At 47.6% G+C, this 18,645-nt stretch overlaps 1 pseudogene; it reads right to left on the bottom strand.

The window, feature by feature from the left end:
- Nucleotides 1–18,645, bottom strand: part of LOC136548553 (uncharacterized) — a 70,275-nt pseudogene that overhangs the window by 8,617 nt on the left and 43,013 nt on the right.

Below are 18,645 nucleotides of genomic sequence, written 5' to 3'. Positions count from 1 at the left end.
TCGGCTTTGAGTGGCTAAGTTAGAATAATCGTAAAATTCAAAGTGACACATTAGAGTGGTCAGAGAAATCATAATAGCTTTATTGAATGAAATCAAAAGTATAAGAGGAGTACATATCTTAGTAGTTAAGCATGGAAACGCCTAAGCTTATCAATGTGCCATGAATTGGGTACGTCCGTATCGTCCAGGTGAGCTAACCTGTAAGACGTTGGTCGTGTGACCTCCTTGATCATGAAGGGCCCTTCCCATAGAGTTGCGAGTTTATGGACACCAGCCTAATTCGTCTTCCACTTTAGGACTAGGTCCCCGACAACGAAGAACCACTCTTTAACGTTCTTGTTGTAGTACCTACGCAAGACAGCAAGGTATTTAGCTGTACGTACACAAGAATCAAGCCGCTTCTCTTCTGCACTATTTACTTCTAGCTCCCGCACTTCATTAACCCTGCCTTCGTCGAAGTTCTCGACCCGTGCTGATCTGAAAGCTATATCTGCGGGGAGGACTGCCTCATCGCCGTAAACCATAAAGTATGGGGAGACGCTGGTGTTACGACTGGGCTGAGTTCTGAGGCCCCAGACCATGGCTGGTAACTCTTTGAGCCATCTTCCGGGAGCTTTGTTGTTTTCTCTGTACCTCCTCTTCTTCAATGCATCCAAAATCATGTCGTTTGCCCGCTCGACCTGTCCATTAGCTTTGGGGTGCGCCACCGAGACGTATTTTACTACTATGCTCCTTTCATCGTAGAAGTCCCAAAAAGCGTTCCCGGTAAACTGAGTACCCAGATCAGTAATGATACTGTTGGGTATGCCGAAATGGTGGATGACCTGGTCGAGGAACATAACAGCCTTTTCTGAGGATGCTTGTACCAGAGGCATGTATTCTATCCACTTAGAAAATTTGTCGATCAACACAAAGACACATGTGAATTTCCCAGGAGCTGGTTTGAAGGGCTCAATCATATCCAGTCCCCAGCATGCGAAGGGCCAAGAGGCTAGTATTGTCTGGATCTCATGTGCTGGTACGTGGATTCGCTTGGTGAAGAACTAACAACCCTCACAGTGGTGGACTAGCTTCTCTGCATCGGCTACCGCTGACGGCCAATAGAACCCTGCTCGGAAAGCCTTGCCGACTAGCATTCTCGAGGCTGCGTGGTTACCATAGGAGCCAGAGTGGATTTGATCTAGGAGATGCTCGCCATCTTCCTAGGTTATACACTTCATCAAGATTTCCTCCTTTGCGTTCTTGCGCCATAGCTTTCCATCGACAAGCAGATACTGCTTACTGCGACACATCAGGCGCTTGTTTTCTATTCGATCAGTATAACTGCTGCCATCTATTAGGTACTTGATGAAAGGTATTCTCCAGTCGGGCTCATGAGTGGTCGGAGGTGGCTCGGTGGTGCTCGATGCCGGAACCGTAGCCACCAATTGCTTGTCTTGAGGCTTGTCGACCGTGGAATCTTCCTCTTCGATCGAAGGCGTGAGCAGGTCTTGGACGAATATGCCATGTGGGACTTTGGCTTAGGATGATCCTAACTTTGACAGTGCATCCGCTGCTTGATTTTTGTCCCAGATCATGTGTGTGTACTCGATGCCATAGAACCTGCCTTCCAGCTTTCTGATCGATTTGCAGTATGCATCCATCTTTTCACTGGTCGTGTCCCAGTCCTTGTTGAGTTGGTTGATGACCAGAGCCGAGTCTCTGTAGACATAGAGATGTTTAACACCAAGCTCGACCGCATTGCAGCAAACCATGTAGGCATGCTTCGTACTCGGTGACATTATTAGATGCTGGGAAATAAATCCTAAGGACGTACCGGAGCTGCTCCTTAGATGGTGACATGAAAAGGACTCCTGCCCCTGTGCCGTTGATGTTGAGAGAACCGTCAAAGTACATCTTCCAATACTCGTTGGGCCTCTAAGAAGTAGGCGTGCTTAAGTCTATCCACTCGACGATGAAATCGACAAGCGACTGAGACTTGATTGTAGTACTGGCTTGTGAATTCCAAGGAAAAAGGACATAGCTCCATTGCCCACTTGACGATGTGCCCGTTCGCATCCTTGTTGCTAATGATGTCTCGCAGAGGGTACTCAGTCATGACCACCACACGATATCCGTCGAAGTAATGTTTCAACTTTTGGGATGTTATCAGTATGGCGTAGATCAATTTCTGGATTTGTGGGTACCTGGTCTTGGATTCATTGAGCACCTCACTGATGAAATAGATTGGTCGATGTACCTTGTAGATGTGGCCGGGCTCATTGCGCTCAACCACCATGGTCGTGGAGACCACTCGATTAGTAGCTGCAATGTAAAGCAGGAGTGTTTCGTCTTCTCTAGGAGCAGTGAGGACCGGAGGTGACGTAAGGTATTATTTCAGCTGTGTGAAGGCAATGTTTGCTTCCTCCGACCACTCAAACTTTTCAGATGCTTTGAGTAGTTTAAAGAATGGTAATCCTTTTTCGCCTAATCTTGATATGAAACGGCTGAGGGCGGCCATGCATCCGGTAAGCTTCTGAACATCCTTCACCTTTTTGGGCGGCTTCATGTCCAAGACAGCTTTGACTTTCTCTGGGTTAGGACGTATGCCGTCGTGACTGATGACGTTGCCAAGTAGTATGCCAGAAGGAACACCAAAGATGCACTTCTTTAGGTTTAATTTCCACTGGAATGTGTTAAGGGCTGCAAAGGTGCATTCTAGGTTGTCAACAAGGGTATGTGCTTCCTTGGTTTTGACAACTATATCATCAACATAAGCCTCGATGAGGTCGTCTTTTATCTCTTCTTTGAGGCAGGCCTGTATAGCGCGTTGGTTGGTAGCCCCGGCGTTCTTGAGCCCGAATGACATGGTCGTGTAGCAGTAGGCGCCGAAAGGCGTAATAAAAGATGTCTTGATCTGGTCATCCTTTTTGAGAGCGATCTGGTGATAACCAGAGTAGCAATCGAGAAAGGAAAGCAGCTTGCAAGCGGCGGTTGAATCTACGACCTCGTCTATGCGAGGTAAACCGAAGGGGTCCTTAGGGCAGTGTTTGTTGAGATCAGTGTAATCAACACACATTCTCCATTCATTATTCTTTTTGCGTACAAGAACCGGGTTGGCTAACCACTCCGGATGATACACTTCTTTGATAAATCCGGCTGCCAAAAGCCGTGTAACTTCTACCCTAATCACCTCCTTTTTATCGCGAGCGAACCGTCGTAGCTTTTGCTTGATAGGTTTGGCCTTCCCGTTGACATTCAAGGAGTGCTCGATCAAGTTCCGAGGTACACCGGGCATGTCAGCAGGTTTCCATGTGAACACATCCACGTTGCTCCTCAAGAACCTGACGAGCGCGTCTTTCTATTTGGGATCCAGGTTGACCCCGATAAGGGCCGTTTTGCTGGGATCACCATCGACCAGCTAGATCACCTTGTGCTCCTTGGACTTGATGTTCTTGCATGGAGCCTCAAGCTCTGGGATCTCCAGGTGGTCGGACCGAGGTCTTCTTGGCATCAAGCATGGTCTCGGCCATGCGAATAGAGAGGTCGTGAGCCTCTGCTATTTTGAAGCTGTCGTCCTCACAAGTATAAGCTGCATATACATTGCCCCTAAGGGTTAGAACTCCTTTCTTGGTAGGCATCTTGAGCATTAGATACCTGTAATGAGGTATGGCCATGAACTTGGTGAGCGACGGTCGACCAAGAATAGCATGGTAGGTGCCATCGAAGTCAGCGACCACGAAGTTGATGTAGTCGGTGCGGAAGTGGTCCGGGGTCCCAAATTGCACAGGTAGCGTGATCTGCCCGAGAGGTGTAGAGCTCTATCTGGGGAGAACACCCTAGAACTATGCCTCGTACGACTTGAGATCCGCCTAGGTTATCTTTAGGGCGGGCAAACTATTCTTGAACAGTATATCGATGAAGCTACCGCCGTCGATTAGCACTCTGTCGAACTAAACCTTGTTGATGCAAGGATCGAGGACTAGGGGAAAATGTCCTGGCTCAGGTATTGTGGCCCATTGGTCCTTTCTACTAAAGGAGATCTCACGGTGAGACCATGGAGGGAGCCATAGATCGGTGAGGAGGTTATCGGTGTTGGCCACATTCAAGCAAGCGTGAGCGAGCAGCTTGCGTTCTCATTTGGTCTCGATGGACACTTTGCCTCCGATGATGGTGTGCACACGATCGGTTGGCTTGACGTGCTTGTGACAGGAGATCTGCGTCTTCATCGTCATTATCCTCGTTGCGCTGTTCCCCTGCGTCATTAGGCTTGTCGGATGTATCCGGAGCCTGTTGACGCGTGTAGATAGACTTGAGAACGCGACTAATTCTCCATGGTATGGTTTGACTTGGGATGGAGCTGGCAGGGCCCTTTCAATGCTTTGGCAGTAGTCGTCTTCGTAGTTACGACGTCTGCCACCTTTTTTAACGGTGTTGACCTCGTCGTCGTCTTCCCGAGCACGCTTGCCCCTTTAATCGTCATGGCGGTTACGCCGCTGATTATGTTGGTCGTGGTGGTCGCGGGAGTCGTTGCGCTGGTTGCGGCGGTCAAAATTGTCGTTCCGACCATGGTTGCCATGGTAGTCGTTGCGGTGTGGGGGGTGGTCGGAGCGTGGAACCCTTGCTTCTTCTTCGATAATTATCTTTTTAGCATCGTCGGCGTCCGCATATTTCTTAGCGGTGGCCAGGAGCGCTGTGACCGATTCAGGCCTCTTGCGCAGGAGCTTGTCCCTTAGGGCATCGTGGAAGCGGAGGCCAGTGATGAAAGCCTCGATTGCCTCGTTGTCGGAGATTGACAGGACCTTGATGCGCATCTCCAAGAAACACCAGACGTACTCGCGCAGTGGCTCATCTTTTCGATCTCGAATTCGTTGTAGATCATATTTGTTGCCGGGTTGCTTGCAAGTAGCAATGAAGTTGTCGATGAAGGCTTGCTTGAGCTCTTGCCAAGAATCAAAGTAGTTCGTCGGCAAACTGACCAGCCATTGGTGACCTGCATGGCCAACAACGACTGGGAAGTAGTTAGACATGACGTGCTCGTCAGCCATGGCTGATCTACACATAGTTTCGTAGAGCATGACCCATAATTCAGGGTTCTCCTTGCCGTCGTACTTCTAAAGTTTCTCGAGCTTGAAGTTCTTGGGCCATATGACTTGGCGAAGGTGTGGAGTAAACTGCTTCAAACCCGGCGGGCCGTGGGCAGTGTTGTATTCCATACGGCGATAGCTTTCATGGGATGCATGATCATTGGCTCTCTGGTTAATGTGAGCGCGCAGATCACGTCCTCTGAGGTAATGGTGGAGATTGTTATTGCCATCACGGCGATCTCGGTTGCCATCTAGATTAGCCCTATGACCGTGGTTATCGCGGCGATTGTCGCGGTTGTCTCAGCGGTTATCGTCTCGGACGTCGCGGCGGTTGTCCTCCCGACGGTGGTTGTCGTCCCGACCACCATCATGGCCACCGTTTCCGCCTTGACGGTTGTCTGATGGGTCGTTGTTGCGCGAGCCATGTTGGTTGGGTGGCTGTGAGCGACTTGAGTACTGGCGGCTGTGGCTTGACTCGACTAAGATGGATGGAGCCCAAGCTTGATTTACAATCTCTGCGGTCTGGGCCATAGCAGCCGTCAGATAGGCTTGTATTTCATCACGAACTGCTTGGGTTTCCAGGGTATTGGGTAGCCGTTGCATCGTCACCATAGCAACAGCTACGTTGGTGCTTGGAGTCCTGAAGACCTATTTGTCCCCCACCCTATCGAAAGCATTGTTGAGGTCGCGCGGCTGGACCCTTATGCGTCGTGCCTCCTCTTCTGCTTCGACTTCGATTTGTCGGCGATTAAACCGGGCAATGTTGCGTGCTTCGCGTGCAATCCTTTCTTGCTCTGTTTCACCAACTGCTGGTGGTTTGTCGTTGCTGACAACATTGATCAAATCCCCTCACCTTGGTGGGAAAGACGGGAATTGTGGGAACCCCGGAGCGTGGTCTGGGATATCCAGATCATATTCGACGCCTTCATCATCGTGATGTTGGAGCTCGGTGTGGACGGAGGCATTAGATGCGATGCCAGACGAGGAGCTGGAGTCACCCTCTTGGACCGTGTGGATGGATCCTTCTTGATAATCCTCAATCCGGATCATGTTGACGAAGTTGCTTGGCCTCGGCCGAGGCTGATGTACAAAACATAGATCCGAGCAGCGTTGTATGTTATATGCATAGTTGGAGGCAACGTTTCATAGGCCGTAGGGCTAGGCCTAGTAGTTCTCCGTCGAGGCTTCGTACTCGGAGAGCCGAAGGCCCGTCGCGGAGGCTGGCTGGCGACGAGCGGAGCGCCCTTCAGGAGTAGATATGACCATGAGATCTATACCAAGTCAGTGTAGGATGGCTGTCCTGAGCTAGTCGAGTAGATCTGTTGTGGGGAGTGGCTACCTGCTCATTTGTTTGACTTTGAATTGCACTTACCAGAGCTAGGGTTTCAGCGAGTTTGGTGCTGACCCGATCGATGGAGTCGAGCAGGTCGGTGTTGTCGATCTGATTCCCTTTGTAGCGGGGGAGCGGACGATGGGTTGTCGACATGGCTGAAGATGATGCAGGTGTGGTCAGAGCCAGATGTGTCGTGGTCGGAGCCAGATGTACCGTGGTCGGTGCCAGGATCCATTGTGGTCGAAGCTATATCCACCGTGGTCGGAGCCGTATCCAAGCTGGTCGGAGCCGTAGCTAATGCAGGTGAAGCAGTGGTCGACGCAGATAGAATCCACGCCTCGTCCGTAGTCATGGCGGTGAAGTCGTCGGAGCCGGTGGTCCAGGTGATCTGGCCGACGGTGAACGTGAGGCCGTTCGGCGTAGCCACGGAGCCGGAGATGATGACCATCTTGTTTGCTTGGAGAGCAGTATGCACACCCCCTACCTAGCGCGCCACTGCTGACGAAATATGGTCGGCAGTCTACCTAAGGGTATGCCCAAAGTAATAGATTGTTGGCAGACAGATGCGCAAGCCACAAACAAGACGGTGATGCAAGACAGACATGAGGTTTTATCCAGGTTCGGCCACCAAGAAGGCGTAATACCTACGTCCTACGTCTGATTGTATTGCTGTATGTCAATGAGAGATGTTTTTTAGAGGGGTCCCCTGTCCGCCTTATATATTCCGGGGGGCAGGGTTACAGATCCGGAAACTAATCCTAGTCAGTTACAGTTGCCATAGGTGGCCGGATAAGGATTCCTATTCTAACCGACCAAGATCTTGCTTAATCGCCAAATCTGCCTTGACTCCTTACGTGGGACTCCGAACAGGTTGACCGGGCCACGCGTCGTCTTTTGGTGGACCGGTCCCACTGATCCGGGCTGGCCCAAGCTTAGCCGTAAGGGTATAGGGGTTAATACCCCCACAACGGGCGAGGGTACCGTCGGAGTGGTACTTGTGCTTGACTATCCACTTGCCTGTGACCACGTTGGCGCCGGGTGGCCGAGGCATGAGGCGCCATGTCCCGCTGTCGATGAGCACCTTGTACTCCTCAGCTATGGCCGCACGCCAGTTTGGATCAGCCAAACCGCTACGGTAGTTGGCGAGAAGTGGAGACGGAGTGGTTGTCGCAGAGAGCCCCACATACCACATAACCGGTATGGCCCCGGACTGGGTCCGTGTGATGCGTCGTTCCTGCTGTACGGGAGGTGCTGGTGGAGCTGTGGGCACCTGTGGCTGCTGTACAGGAGCAGTAGCCTACTGTACAGGGGCAAGAGGCTACTGAATAGGTGTAGGAGCCGATCCTGGTGCTGTAGAGGACCCATCATGCGCCCGGGGACGCCGGCTGTAGACAAGCCGGATGTCCCAAGCTGGTGGAGCGACGTGAACAACAACTGGATCCAGGGCAGCCGCTAGAGGAGCAGCTGGAGCCGGGGCAGCCGCTGGAGGAGCAGCAGGCTGTACGGGGCCGTGAAACAAGATCGTGGGGTCATCGGTCAGCTCCTCAATGAAACCTTGGTGTGACTGCCTAGCAGCAGAGGGCAAAGATGCAGGACGCACCGGCACTGTAGTACCTGCAAGCAAAAAATCCAGGTGGCTTAGCGAGGACCTAGAGAGGTAAAGCCTGAAGGAAAAACAAGTCTCATCGAAGACCACATGGAGAGAGATGATGACGCGCTTAGTGGCCATGTCGAGTCAGCGGTACCCCTTGTGGGAAGAGGGATAGCCAAGAAAAACACAAGTTGTGAAGCGAGGGGAGAGTTTGTGGCGAGCCATGGTGGTCAAGTTCGGATATCAGAGACACCCAAAGACACGTAAGTGGGAGTACTCGGGAGATTTGTTGTGGAGGAGAGTGTATGGAATGCTGTGGTGAACAGTAGAGCATGGACGCCTATTCAGAAGGTATGTGGCTATGGCAAGCGCCTCAGCCCAGTACTGAGTAGGCATGTGTGCATGTAGGAGCATCGTGCGACTGATGTTGTTCAATGTGCGAAGAAGGCGTTCAACTTTGCCATTTTGTGGGGAGGTATATGGACACGAGAGGCGTAAATAAATACCACGGGAAGCAAAGATAGTATTGAGGGTATTGTTTAGGAACTCAGTGCCATTGTTGGCTTGGACAGCTTTGATGGCAAGGCTGAATTGAGTGTGGACATAATTGCAAAAAATTGCAATATGTGTGGAGACTTCAGATTTGCGAGTGAGGGGAAAGGTCCAACAGAATTGAGTAAAATCATCAAGTAAAACAAGATAATATTGATACCCGGATACACTGGCAACCGGGGTTGTCCATACATCATAGTGAACAAGTTCAAAAGACATGGAAGTATATGAACTGAAATCGGAAAATGGAAGGCGCACATGTTTGCCAAGCTGACAAGAATGACATAGCAGTTCCTCTACTTTATTACAGCTGATGGATGCATTACGACTGAAGAATGTCAATGGTGGCGGAGCTGGGATGACCAAGACGGTGATGCCAGAGGTCGGTGGAGATGGCAATGCTAGCGTGTGGAGCGGAAGACGCAGCAGGGAAGGTGTAAAGATCAACAACACTATTGCAGCGAAGCATCACGCGTCGGGTCGGGATATCCTTGATAGAAAAACCAAGAGCGTCAAATTCTATAGAGCAGTTGTTGTCCCTAGTAAATTGATGGACAGATAGCAAATTGCAGACTAGAGATGGGACAACTAAGATATTATTTAGATGAAAATTAGACTCTGGTGTATGAAGAATAGACTCGCCACGACATGAAATAGGAAGATTTGCACCATTGCCAACTGTAATGGAAGAGTGTGGAGGAGGATGGCGAGAGAGAAGTATACCATCCAAGGAGCTCATGTGGGAGGAGGCGCCGGAATCCAGGACCCAGGGATGCTGGCCCTGGAGATGCATCTGATTGAGTGCAGCGACAAGACCATCCTAGTTCCACATGGGAGCTTGTTGGGAGTCATGAAGCGGCGCAAATGTCATCGGGGGCTGTGTAGGCGCGAACGCCGTGTGAGCCTGAGGAAGAGGGGCGCCAAGCACGCCTGGGAGCTAGCCGCCCTGCTGAGCCGAAGGAGGGCCCTATGGCGCCCATGGATTGTAGCAAATCCAGGGGCCCATGGGTCGGTATTGACCAGTCTGGCCAACGCCGCCGCGCTGCTGTGCGGAGCCACTGTTCTAGCCACGCCGGCCCTTGCCCTTGCTGCCGCTGCTGTTGCCACCGCCGCTGCCCTTGTTGCTACCATAGCCGGTCACGTGTGGGTTGTGTGGACCTCCAGAGTTGGTTGTGGCAGCGAGAGCAGGCTGGTGCAGCCAGAGCCGGCGGTGCTGGCGACCGTCTTTTCGTCGTTGGCGAGATGGAGCTCCTTTAGTGCTAGCATGTCATGGGCTCTGGCGAATGTGGGAAGTACAACGGAGTTGGCGATGTCGTCGGTGGTGTTGGAGAAGTGAGGATTGAGGCCACGCAGAAGGGCGAGGACGAGCTGCGAGTCCTGGACAGGATGGCCGACGTCGCAAAGAGCGGCGGCCTTGATCTTCAGCCGCTGGCAGCACGCCGATATGGTGCTGTCACCTTGCACCATGGAGTGAAATTCGTTGAGAAGGAAGATGGCGCGCGGCTCCCGGTTGGCGTGGAAGACCCCTTCAATGGCCACCCACAGATTATGAGCGGTTGGATCGGCACCGTCCATGGCGAGGTCGAGGACGGAGTCATCGACGAAGCCGGAGATCCAGCCCCGGACGCAGCACTCCGCGGCATCCCACTGAGGATCATCAGGTTGAGGGGGGCAGAGCCATCGATGTGCGAGCGAAGGCCGAACTTGCCGCATAGTGACTTGAAGAAGAACACCCACTTGGAGTAGTTGGATTGAAGGTCCAGCGTAAAAGGGATGTGGGACTTGACATTGACTGTGGCGTAGTTGTGAGCCACGATCGGGGCAGCAGCGTTGGCGCTCATGGCAGGCATGGTGGGAGTGCCTGTCGCGGGCAGGGTGCTAGCACTGGTGGCCGAGGAGGAGGAGGCCGAGGTGTCCATGGGAGAGGAGAGAGGGAGGACGGGCGAGAGGAAGTCTCGCGCGTGGGGGGAGGTGGCTGCACGATCACGGAGTCGCGAGGTGGAGGGAAGGAAAGACCGGGAGAATAGGATCGAATCGGCTGATACCATGTAGAGACACACCTCACACCCAATATGGGGGGGGGGGGTGACCTTCATATATATAGCCAATATGGCTGGGTATACAAGGAATACAATCAAGTATACATAGTAGGTGCTAATTATAGCTAATCACACATAGACCTGCCTAATACTGATGCGCATAGTTTCACTAATGAAAGGTATAGTGTATATGTATTATCACTCCCATTGATCTTTGGGCATGTCTAAAGAACAGGTGCAAGAAGTGCAAGCCAGATTCTTTCAGTTCCTTTGCTCGTTTCTTCACAGTCCCATGAAGGATCATGCCAACTTCAGTATTAGCAAGACATAAAATTCTTAATTTTTGTTGAGAGATGACATAGGATATTGAAGTGGAAAATTTTACCCTAAAATGTGTACCCAGTTGTGGGAAAATACTAAATTCATTAGTTTCACATTAGTTAAGCTCATGAGCATAAGATTGTTCAACTGTTTATTTTTATTTTTATTAGAAAAAAGAACCATATTCCATCTTCTAACCTATGACAATTGTTATCAAATAGTGTCTCTAATAAAATATTCTAAACATGAGTATAACAAGGTCATGGAATGTTACTGTAAACCCTTGGCTTTGCAATAATTTTAGAAGATTATTTTGCAATAGATTGGCAATCTACAACATTAATATGAGTGACAACAAACAAGCCAAATAGTAGGATAAAACTCACATTGTCAGGTATATTGGCATCAGCATCAGCTTTCAACAAACACTTTATACAATCAGTAAAGCCAGCAGTTGCTGCTACTATCAGTGGAGTTGGCTGACCAGCATTGACATCAGCACCAGCCTACAACATGGAATGTGGACTATACATCAAATAAACTGGAACTTATGCTCATCCTAGGAATAACAAAACTAAACTTGATCAGTTTCCTTGGAAAGATATTCATGTGGTTATTGCACCTTAATAAGTAGTTCCACACCTTTCAATGAACGAATAGAGACTGCTGCTTTCAGTGGTGTATGCACTAAAAGAACTGCTGCATTAGGCTGAACAAAAAGAGAAAGAACACATTACTTATCATTTTTTCAACATATCATTGGGCATAACAGTCACATAGTGTAATGTGACAATGTTTAGGTGAGATCTAGATTTCATCAACAGAACCCCTAATGCATAGACTAAATAAACACCCAAACATCACAGTTGTTTGTATGGCTATACTGTGTAACTGATTGTGATCCATGCTCCATACTAACACATGTGTAAGCTGGTGTACTAAATACCCAGTATCCATGGACAAGTAAGCATTTCCATTGACAAGGCAGGAAAAAATCAGGACAACAGATAAGGTCCATCACACAGGAGCAATAGGTAGAACTATAATATGGTTTGACCATGACTGATGACTGATCATATTGAGTTGTTTAGACCGCAACTTATCGAAACCACTTTTTTCATAAACTGAATTTAAGGATACCTTTTTGGTTAGGTATAGAAAGCCTATGCAAAATCCATGTGTTACAGAAATGTAGGGAAAAATGTATTCTAAGAAAATTTGAAGTAAAAACCATCAGATCAATATGCAATGCAATACAATCGAGAATTATGGTTTTAGCGTGCAGTATCACCTAGCAGGCATGAATTAGATCAAATACAATTAACAAGGGACACATGAACAAAAGAAGTTTAGAAGTCCTCTCAAATTGGGCTCGCTAATAAAATGAGTCCTAATTCAGCTTGGCCAAGCATGTAAAACTAGACTTAGAAAAATCCATTACCAGACCAAGTTCATAGAACTGGAGGGTTAGAAATCTACAGTAAAAAACTTAATCATTTCTATGCCCAAACAAAACCGTCAAGCTGCTTCATTTAACATGTATAGAATACATCACATCAATACAACATATATCAGTAAGAAGAGCAAACTAAACTGGAAAGAAAGAAATGCTTACATCTGCCTGATGCTGCAACAATAGTTCCATCATTCTAGCATTTCCACGTTGACAAGCAATGTACAGCGGAGTTCTTTTCTCCCACCCAGGGTCAACATAAGCTCCTTTGGACAACAATAACTCTGCTAGTTCACATGCATCTAAACACAAGGAAAGTACAAATATTATATTATTACCTTTCAAGGCTATAATAAATGATCAATGAAATATATTTTCTATAAATAAAATGCAAACTTGTGGCAAAAGCTTAATAGTTAAATTAACTATGCTAAGAATTACAAACATGTTTTGAAGAAGCAGTAACCAAACTGGGTAAATAAATTGGGTGTTTAAGCTTACCAGCTTGGATAAGAAGAAATGGTCAATACCAATTTTAAAGTCAAGCATTGTACCACCAACTAGCCAGACAAAAATACTTGCTGTCCACCCAAGGATAGCCCTTTATTGGCAAATCCAGACTTCATTATATATGTCTACACGATTGGAACCATTATGGCAAGTGTCTGGCTCACTTTTTTTTTAACGCAAAGTGTCTGGCTCACTCAATGCAGGTTCAAGCAACTGAAACAGGTTTTGCCTAGTCTGAGTTGTGCTCAAGTTCAATAGATGATGAACCCACCATATGAAAGTTGTTCTTTTTTTCTCGAAAACGCAGGAGAGCTACGCTTCATTATATTAAGAAGAAAATACGGGATAAGAACCCAAACACCCACATACAAACACACTCTACACACACCAAACTAAAGATTTAGATTATATTCTCGCCTGCTAAATATAAAAAGACGACCACAAAAAACCAAACAACCAGGCCACTCTAAGGCAAGGTGCCGGTGTAGTCAAGGAAGAGAGGCTTCGTGCGCTTGCTATCTCCCAAAGACGTCATTCCTCGCTGGTAGCATTAAGAGCCCTTGCAATGCTAGGAGCAGCTCCGTCAAAAACACAAAAATTGCGGTGAGTCCAAAGAACCCAAGCACCTAGTACAACTAGAGAATTGAGACCTTTCTTTTGCTGTTCTGGAGCAGCATGCCATAATCTGTCCCACCAATCATCGAACACCACATCAGTTGCTTGAGGAGCAAATTGCTGCAACCCAACCTGACATAGCAGGGAATACCAGTATTGCCTTGCAAAGGGACATGATACTAGAAGATGATTAATTGTCTCTTGCTCCTGATCACACAAAAGACAACGTTCCAGACAGGGCAGACCTCGACGGGCAAGACGATCAGCTGTCCAACATCTGTCATGTTCGACTAACCATAAGAAGAACTTGCATTTTCCGGGGGGGCCAGGTCTTCCAAATCCGTTCCCAAGGTCTAAATAGAGTTGATCCTTGAAAGAGATGTTCATAGCAGATTTTGCTGAGTACTGTCCTGAGGGGAATAGGCACCATATATGAACATCCTCCATTTCAGGCTGTAAAGAGAAGTCCGTGAGAAGATCCCAAAGATCAAGATACTCTACTAGTTCTCCAATCGATGAAGCTCCTCTTATATCCGAAATCCAGAGGTGTTCAGTGAGAGCTTCCGCTACCGTATGTTTCTTGATAGTTTTCTTAGCCACCAAAGAATGCAAACGAGGGGCGACATCTATAATGCGCTGTCCATGCAGCCACCTATCTTCCCAAAAGAGTGTGCGAGTACCATCCCCTACTTCAGTGATTATGGCCATTGCAAAGAAGGCTCCTAACCTGCTCTGGCACCTGAATGGGAAACATGCTCCATGGCCGATGGGGCTCGATTTTATGCAGCCATAGCCAACGCATTCGAAGTGCCCATCCCATGTTCTTCAAATCTGAAATGCCCAGCCCTCCAAGCTCTCGAGGGCGCATCACCTTGCCCCAAGCTACTAGGCAGTGTCCTCCTCTTGTCTCTTTCCTTCCTCGCCATAGAAACCCTCTTCTAATTTTGTCTATTGCCTTTTGTGGTCCACTGCGGTAAGTCTACTGCCATTATCAGATAAATGAGCATGGCAGTCATCACATACTGTACTTGTATTGCTCGTCCCGCCCGACTCAAAAGATCAGCTTTCCATCCAGGCAGCTGGTCGGCGATCCGATCAATAATACACTGAGTCTGAGCCTTTGTGAGCTTCTTTAAAGAGAGGGGCAAACCAAGATATCGGCAAGGAAACTCTGAAACTTCACATGGAAGGGCATGCTGAATTAGCTGAATCTCCTCTTCTCCACACTGAATAGGATAAGCACTACTCTTCTGGACATTTGTCTTTAGGCCAGATGCATCCCCAAACATGTCAAGTATATCCATAGTTATTTCAATGTCATTTATCTCAGGTCGAAGGAATATGACCACATCATCAGCATATAATGATATTCTGTGTTGGAGAGATCTAGAGGAGAGTGGCTGCAACAAACCATCTCTTACTGCCAATGACACCATTTGGCCAAGCACATCCATTACTAAAATGAAGAGCATTGGAGAAAGTGGATCTCCTTGCCGTAATCCTCGCCGGTGCAATATAACCTCACCGGGAATTCCATTTAATAGAACACGAGTTGATGAGAAGCCTAACAGCCCACTAATAATATCACGCCAAATTCGCCCAAAACCCAATTGTTGTATTACCTCAAGAAGAAAAGGCCAGGGCACTGAGTCAAATGCTTTTGAAATATCTAGCTTGAGGAGAAAATGGGGAAGCTTCTGTTGATGCAAGAACCTTGCTGTTTGTTGCACAAACATAAAATTGTCTTGGATAAACCTTCCCTTAATAAAAGCACTCTGGTTGGGAGAAACCATCTGCTGCAAGCGACCAGCCAATCTATTGGCCAATTGTTGACACCGTTTTTTGCACATGTCAGAATAATCGGAGTGGACCAATCGGCAAGGGGAAAGTTATTGAATACTTTGATAGCCAATGAAAGCCAGTTTGTAAAAATGGTTGCCGATAGTTGGTGATGATCGATGGAAAGATTGATTTGGACTCGGGCGTTGCCGATGAGGTTGGAGGAGTTGTTGTCGATGCCGATGAAGGAAGACTTAAAGACCACTGCCGATGAAGCAGGGAGTATGCCGATGAAGGAAGACTTGAAGACTACTGCCGATGAAGCAGGGAGTATGCCGATGAAGGAAGACTTGAAGACTACTGCCGATGAAGCAGGGAGTATGCCGATGAAGGAAGACTTGAAGCCTGCTGCCGATGAAATAGGGAGTATGCCGATGGGAAGGAGGACAGTGAGATTTCCATCGTAATTAAGGCGGACAGAGAAATAGATAGGAGTTGGTTTCCTTTTCTGTATTTGTTAGGTTATGATTCGTGTAAGAGTCACGTGTTTCCTTAGATACGGGATTGGTGTCCTAGTTGTGTTTGGTTGTGTCTCTTTAGATCAGGGTATAAATATGGAGTAAAGGGCAATGTAATAGATAACATCAATCAATATCAAAACCAACTTTTACTCCTATTTACATCTACTTTTCGGCGACTTCGTCAATTTGCATATTTTCTTTTTTACGAGTTCTCATTGATTCGGCGAGCTGCATCGCTTCAGTGCGATCTTCGGCGATTCTTGAGTTCCGCGTGAGCACCTCTTGGCCGTGACTTCCGGGCGTATCGCTGTTGTCAGGACCAAAGTGTTCGTTTCTTCATCCTTGTCGATTAGCAGATCAAATCGACTGGCACGCTTTGGATATCGATTCGGGTATTAGCCCTTTGTGTTTGCAGATCACTTTTGCATCAACACATCTTTTGGCACGCCTGGTGGGACACTTCAACCAATATGTTCAACTCCGAGATCGATCCAGGGAATATTATCGCAGTATCAGAAGAAGATCTCAAGGAAGAACAGAGGCAGGCTATGGAAAAGGCTGTAGAAGAATACAAGCAGCTTTGTCTGAGATCGTTTAGCTTGAACAAGAGTGGACAAGTCATCCAGAAGCAAGATTTGTCGTTGCCTCGGCAGGTTACCTTTGACTCCAATCCTGGTAAACTTCAAGAGATGGTTAATTCTGCAGTAAATCATGCTTTGATTAATCATTCCAATGTGCTGTCCAATACTGTTCATAATGCTGTGGTTCGAACTCTCAAAGAAGGACAAGCGGCACCATATTACGTTGGGCCTGCCTATCATCAACCAGAGTCGGCATCTGTCAAAACTTCATCGGCTCCTTCGGCCGTTGTGGGTACAGAAGTTACTTCCCCTCCAGTATTGGCAGGTTCACCTAATATACAATCTACACCGATACAATCAGATCAGGTGTTACCAGGAGGGCGAGTTCAGCTTAATACAGATCTATCGGCATCAGCTATGTCAGGCCCTGTGTCTCAGAATAACCAGATTCCTACTAATTGGTGGGGATATGGCATGCCTCCAGAGTCATCTGCTTTCAATCCTAGATTACCTCAAGTATTTGATGCAGCAGGAAGAGCGCCTATATCATCGGCCGTTTCGCCGATGGCTCAAGTGCCTCAATATGCCGCAACTACTTCTGTACAACCAACTCCAGGAGGTTTCCAAATGCCTATGATTCAAACATTCAATTCAAGTCCATCGGCGAGCGTACTGCCGATGCAGCAGAAAGCCCCTGCTATGAGTCAAACTGGGGTTCAGTTCATGCCTCAAACCAGTTATAATTATCCAACAATATCAGCAAATTACCAGCCATCGGTAAGTTTTGTGCCGATGAGTTCTAATAATGATTGGTCAGGACAGTTACCTGTTCAACATACAGTTCAGCGGAATCAGCAGGTTGCAGGGATTCAACAAGGTCATGTGCAAGCTGGTTTCCAGAATCAAGCATCGGCAGCCCAGCCGATGAATCCTTTCCAACAGGTTAATGGACCACAAGTAGCGGCAAATATGCCGATTGCTGGAGATCGTGGGCCACAAAGATATGTGGAAGGATGTCAGCAGGCACCTCCTGTAGAAATTCAACCAGTCCGTCAGCAGGAGGCTGACGCTTTTTGGGCCGATAAGATAGCAGAGATTATGAAGGATCAGTTTGGGATCAAGCCCAAGGTCAATACTTATTCTTATCGGACTCCATACCCTCCTGCATACGATTTAATTCCTCTTCCAAATCGGTACAAGGTACCGGATTTCACTAAATTCTCTGGGCAGGATGATACATCAACAATGGAACATGTCAATCGCTTCATTATTCAATGTGGAGAGGCAGCTAACAGAGATGAATTAAGAGTTCGATTATTTTCATCATCTTTGTCTGGATCAGCATTTACATGGTTCATTTCATTGCCACCAAATTCTATTATTACTTGGGTTGATCTAGAAAAACAATTCCACAAGTATTTCTTTGCTGGAATCCATGAAAAGAAGCTTACCGATTTAGTAAAATTGAGACAGCGTAATGATGAATCGGTAGAGAGCTTTGTACAAAGGCTACGAGATGTAAAAAATAAGTGCTACAGCCTGGTGCTGGATGATCGGCAGCTTGCCGATTTAGCTTTCCAGGGGTTATTGCCACATCTTAAGGACAGATATGCTTCTCAGGAGTTTGAAAGCCTCAGTCATCTTGTGCAAAGGATCTCTGATCAAGATACTAGGGTTTTTGAACCTAAAAAGAACTGGAGTAAAAAGGTATCATTTGTTGAAGAAGTAGGAGATTCTGACTCTGATGAAGAACCAGTTATCGGCTTAGCTGAGTGGGTTAAGAATAAAAAGCCGATATCATGTCCCTTTGGTCAAAAAGAGCCAGAAAAGTTTACCTTTGATATCACCAAGGCCGATAAAATATTTGATCTTCTGCTTCAAGAGGGCCAAATTAAGCTGTCACCTAATCACGTGATCCCATCGACAGAAGAGTTGAAGAAGATTTTGTACTGCAAATGGCACAATGCAACTTCACACAGTACAAATGAGTGCAAGGTATTCAGGCAACAGTTACAATCGGCTATTGAATCTGGGAGAATTAAGTTTGGTACTTCCAAGACCCAGAAGCCGATGAAAATTGATCAACACCCTTTTCCAGCAAATATGTTGGATGCCAAAGGAAAGACCAAGGTATTGACGTCAGAGGCTGCTGAGAAAAACGCGTCAGTAGACCCCCAACATCGGATAACTACCGATGATGCAAAGAGTAAGGGTTTGCTAGGGGAAAGCAGTAGTTCCAAAAAACCTCCTCGACCTGGCATTGTGATTACTCATCGAAGGCAGC

This window comes from Miscanthus floridulus, chromosome 4, assembly GCF_019320115.1.
Source record: "Miscanthus floridulus cultivar M001 chromosome 4, ASM1932011v1, whole genome shotgun sequence".
Taxonomy (NCBI): Eukaryota; Viridiplantae; Streptophyta; class Magnoliopsida; order Poales; family Poaceae; genus Miscanthus; species Miscanthus floridulus.
This window is presented reverse-complemented; position numbering and strand designations above follow the sequence as displayed.